This window comes from Jaculus jaculus, chromosome 3 (genome assembly GCF_020740685.1).
Source record: "Jaculus jaculus isolate mJacJac1 chromosome 3, mJacJac1.mat.Y.cur, whole genome shotgun sequence".
NCBI lineage: Eukaryota > Metazoa > Chordata > Mammalia > Rodentia > Dipodidae > Jaculus > Jaculus jaculus.
In genome coordinates this window covers 174,927,107-174,932,589 of record NC_059104.1, presented here as the reverse complement: position 1 = coordinate 174,932,589, position 5,483 = coordinate 174,927,107, and positions in this window count along the sequence as shown.

Genomic DNA, 5,483 nt, shown 5'->3' with positions numbered 1-5,483 from the left:
TGCCTTATTCTTTGGGCCTTGAGCAGGTTAGTGGTCTCTGGGGGAGGGGGGGGCGGGAAGACAAGGCTTTGTTGTGAGGGATGACCTCAAAACAGGGTGAAATTGCTGAGTGGAAGCCGCTTCCTGAGAGGGTCTTTCTAGGAGCACTGATGTAGTCTCAGATCTTGGCTTCTCCCGAGTAGTGAGGCATTCTGATCTGAGAATGTGCCCATAGGCCCATCTGTGGACTGCTACACTTATTATTAATTTTATTTTATTTTTTTATTTTTAGGGAGAGCAAGAAAGACAGAGAGAGGAACAGAATTGGCACACCAGGCCCTCAGCCATTGCAATTGAACTCCAGATACTTGCACCACCTAGTGGGCATGTGTGACATTGCACTTGCCTCACCTTTGTTTGCCTGGCTTACATGGAATCTGGAGAGTCAAACATGGGTCCTTAGGCTTTGCAGGCAAGCACCTTAACCACTAAGTCATCTCTCCGGCCCTTGCTATGCTTTGGCTACTGCCCTAATCACTAGCTTTCTTTGTCCCTCATCTGTTTAATAAAACTGCCAAATCTTCAGTGGCCAGGGGAGACTGTATATAGACCTCAGTTCATGTCCTCCAGAGCCAAAGGCTGAGGTTGTTGAGGCTGCAGGACGGCCTACCTGTGTGTGGTGGTCCTGCCATGAGGGGCTCAGGCCAGGGAGCACTGGCCGGGGAGAGGACACGTCCCTTATGCACAGCCTTTGTCTAAAAGCTGCTTCTGAATGGTGTGCCCTTGGGAAGTTTGTTTTCACAACTATAAGAGTTGAAGCTACAGGGGACAAGACAGCAGTGTTGAAGGGAAGAGATTGTGTTCTACATTTGAGTATTTGGATCTTTGGGAGGTGGGTAAATTAGGACTGGGAAGATTTTGACCAAAGGAAGACCTATTTCAAGTTGCCATCAGTCATGTATCTTCATGACATAAGAATTCACATGTGAATTAGAAAAATAATGGTGCATTAATTCAGTACATGTAAGCTCTGAGAGTTTGAAGAGGGCATGTCTCTTAGAACATTCCAGTCAAGACATGGGAAAACTCAAAAATTAAGAAATTAAGCAAAATTAGATATTGCTGTTAGAGTTCTGTTGTGCCTGGCGTGATCATGATGCCAGAAGACAGCTAAGGCACTCGAGTGTACCAGACGCCGTCAGAAGGTGTGGGTCATGGTAAGATAATTAATCGTCAGCTGTTACTTGTTAGTGGAACTGGAGAAAAGTCGTGGAAGCTGAGTGTATGGGAAGTACGCTGCCCCTCATCAGTTTGATTCGCATTGTAAAGAATGCAGTTTAACATGTGCTGAAGATAGTCTAGATGCACCCTGACACCAAATATAAAAAGCAGCGTAGGTACTGTGTCCGGCTTCAGTACATTGCTGTGTGTGTGAGTGTCTTCTTTGACCAGGGAGAGATGATTTCTGAAGGCAGCCTTGGGTCAAACTGGTTCTGAATCCTTTTTTGCCTTGGGATACGATTCTTTAGTAGAGACAAATACTTGCTTCCTTCATTTAGCAGGCAAATGCCCAATGCTAGATGCTGGGATCAGATGACTTTAAAAATTCCAATTTGGTGTAGGAGACTGACGGAAAAATATATAACGAAGCATAAAAATGTTTAAGATCAGCTGGGCGTGGTGGTGCACACCTTTAATCCCAGCACTTGGGAGGCAGAAGTAGGAGAATTGCCAAGAGTTCGAGGCCACCCTGAGAATACAGAGTGAATTCCAGGTCAGCCTGGGCTAGAGTGAGACCCTACCTCAATAAAGCAAAAAACAAAACAAAACAAAAAGTTCAAGAGTGTGCAGTCTGAGAAAACTGAGCCATGATATTTCCCTGGAACTCCTTAGGCAGTCTGAGCCTGGTTTTGTCATGTGAAGGAAGGGGAGTAGAGGTCCACAGTCCACATGGTCATAAGCAGTAAGTAAAGTTGTCAGTACATGGAAAACAGTATCACTCCTAGTTCATGCATGCTGACACCCACTGACTGGTAGCTATTTCACTGCATAACGGTATGTACTATAATTGTAAAACTAAATGAGCACTGAAGGACAACAAAATCATTTAAAAAATATTTTAAACTATTTATTTGCAAGGAGAATGAGAATGAATGAATATGGGGACACCAGGGTCTCTAGCTGCTGCCAGTGAGCTCCAGATGCATGTGCCACATTGTGCACCAGGCTTTATGTGAGTACTAGGGAATTGAACCCAGGTCATTCGGCTTTGCAGGCAAGCACCTTAACTGCTGAGCCATTTCTCCAGTCCCAAAGAAATCATTTTTTTTGCCAAAGTACTCCCAAGAAATTTCAGAGGAACCTTGTAGCATGCTAAAAACTTAAGGTACGAAATAAAAGGAACATTTTTGGGCAGAAAGACTAGGTTGACAAAAGCAGTAAGTGTGAAAGTTTGTGGGTGTTCAGGTGGTAGTGTTTTTAGTGTGTGTGCACGCACATGTGCGTGTGTGATTTTTGTGAGCATGGGTGCTCATGTGCCACAGCACATACTACAGAGAGCAACTTTCGAAGGCTGCCTTCACCTTCCGCCTCCTTTGAGGCGAGGTTTTGTGTTGTCACCTCTTTTGCCAGGCTGTCTGGCCCCCGGGCTTGCAGCGGTCTCCATGTCTCTTCGTGTCCACGGGCATGGCTGGGATTACAGATGACACCACAACGTCCAGCGTTGCCAATGGTGCTGACGCTCCAAACCCGGCTGCTCAGACTCACAGCAAGTGCTTATCCACTGAGTCACCTCCCTAGTCCCTGAGTTTCTTTTTTAAAGAAGTTTGTTTTGGGGTTCTCATGGACAGAATCCACAGGCATTGCATGGTGGGAGATACCCAGTGGTGCCTGTGTGTGTGTCTGTTCTCCCCTCACATTTTTTTGTACTGTGTGTAGCATGCATATATGTTCTTGCAGCTAGCTTCTCATTGCTGGGACAAACACCCAGCCAGAAACAGCTATTGGGAGGAAAGGGTTTATTGCAGGATTACAAATTCCAGGGGGCCCCCACCCATGCAGAAGAAGCTGGCAGAGAGACACCACCAAACAGCCAGCAGACCCCAAAAAGCATGACAGCCTGACACACACCCTAGGGCTGGACTCCAGACCCGCCCACAGTGATCCACCTCTAGCTGAAGACGGGTTACTTGGTCAAACCCCAGCACTCGGGAGGCAGAGGTAGAAGTCCGAGGCCACCCTGAGGCTACAGAGTGATGCCAGGTCAGCCTGGGCCAGGGCAAGAGCCTACCTCAGAAAGCCAAAAAATAAAACCAATCCCTCCAGCTATAGGGGTCCTACATTCACATTAAAACCACCACACATGTGTATGTGCTTGTGCATTTGCAAATGTGCTCTGTGTGTGTGTGTGTGTGTGTGTCTGTCTGCCTCTTCCTCAATTGCTCTCTAATTCTTTTTTTTTTTTTTTTTTTAGACAAGGTCCCTCATTAAACCTGGAGCCCACCAGTTCAGCTAGACTAGCTACCTTATAAACCCCAGACACTCTCCTATCTCAGACTCTCCAGCACTGGGATTACAGTCATGTGTCACCCCACTAAGCTTTTGAATGCAGGTGCTGGGGGATTTGAACTCAGGTCCTCATTCTGAAACACTTTATAATTGGGCCACTTCCCCAGCCCTGTTCAGGTGTTTCTTTGTCAAGTGTTATACAGAAAACTTCTTAAGTTAGTATGTGGGGAAAATTGACTTGTGAAAACAGCTCCTGGCAGAAGTGCTAAGTACTAACCCTCATGATATCTCTTGCTGCCCTAAATCTTGGTTTGCATATGTATCAGGAATCTACTTTTATATATCAGAAATTTTAATGTCTTTTTCAGTCAGTCATTTTGAATATATATCTTTCAATTTTTCAGGTTTTTATTCTTTATATATGGCAGCTTTATATGTATACATTTTTATATTCAGCCTAGGTTGACCAGCATCATAGGACTGATTTTCTTTGCCGTAGTCCTTATTTCTTGGGATGAGGGGGACTGAAAACTTGCTAAGCCCCTTGACACTAGGTCTGCAGTGACGCCATCTCTGGGCACTGGGGCAGAATGTGGTGCTAACGCCTCAGGGGCAGGTGGTTGGCCTCAGGACCACGGGGTTCTCCCGGATCACGCTGGGCGGATCGGGTGGTGGTCCAGCAGAAGATAGCTGTTCCCAGTCACCACAGAAACACTGGACAGAGTCTCAGCAGTTCCAGAAACTGGTCCGGCAGGTACGCTGGGGAGTGGCGGTCCATGTGCCCTTGAGAAATAAAAAACCATTCTCTGCATCTCCTATGGCTTGGATGATGAAGTAACTAAAGTCTGAACTAGCATATTTTGAGAAATGAAGGTTTAATAACAATTATGCCAAGATAGCAGGAATAAATCAGGACTTTCCTGGACATATGGTCTAAGGCAATTTTTTCTTCAGCCTACTTAATGCCTTTTAGCACATCCTGCATATGGTCTTTCCCACAAGGCAGAGGCCATAGGAAACAAGCCATGGTCCAGGTAGCAATTGCCCTTGTCACAACAAAACCCTCAATGTGGGGAGTGAACAAACTCCACTTATGGCATAGTCCTAGACTATTTCTATTCCAAAGAAAAGTGTCATGTGCCAACTCTTAGGCAATAATCAGAAAATATGTACTCTTTGTACCTTAACCATCATCGTTTCTAAAAATGTACTTTCCATTTCCTACCACAAAGAAAACAAGACAAACACTTTTTCCTTAGCTCCTGTCATTTCTGGAGCACCAGTTCCATCATGGGTAGAAGCATGCCTGCCTCACAGAGTGGTGAAGGTTGCAAGGAGCTGATGACGTCTCTCTGGGTGAAGTGTGTGGCAAGTGCTCAGCAGCATCGCTGTGTTTGAGTCTTGAGCTGGCTTGTCCCATGTGACACTCATCAGCTTACCTGTCTTCCGGGAATGGCCCAGGGTCATTCTCAGTCTCTGCTTGACTGTGACTTTCTCCCTCAAGATCAGACAATTAGCTTCTGTAACTGCTTCCAGCAGCAACTGCAGGCTTCTGTCCTCCTGGCTTCAAATCCACCTCCAAGTCGAAAAACGGCCCCACACATGCCAGTCCAGTTTAAAGACACCAGGCTCAAACAAGGCCAGCAGAGTCAGAGGGGCTAGGCCTTCTCCTCCATTTTCTTTTTTCACATATAATATTTTATCACTTATTTATTTGAGAGAAAGAGGGAGGGAGAAAATGGGCACACCAAGGCCTTCAGCTGCTGCAAATGAACTCCAAGCACACGTGCCACCTTGTGCATTGGGCTTACGTGAGTCCTGCGGAATTGAACCTGGGTCCTTTGGCTTTGTAGGCAAGTGCCTTTACCAGTAAGCTCTCTCTCCAGCTCCTTCCCCACCATTTTCAACCCCATTCTGTTCATAAGGGCCAGGCCCCAAGTATCGCCATAAGAGATACTTGGGAACCAGCAGCAAATTCCTCCAGGAGGCTCAGATGA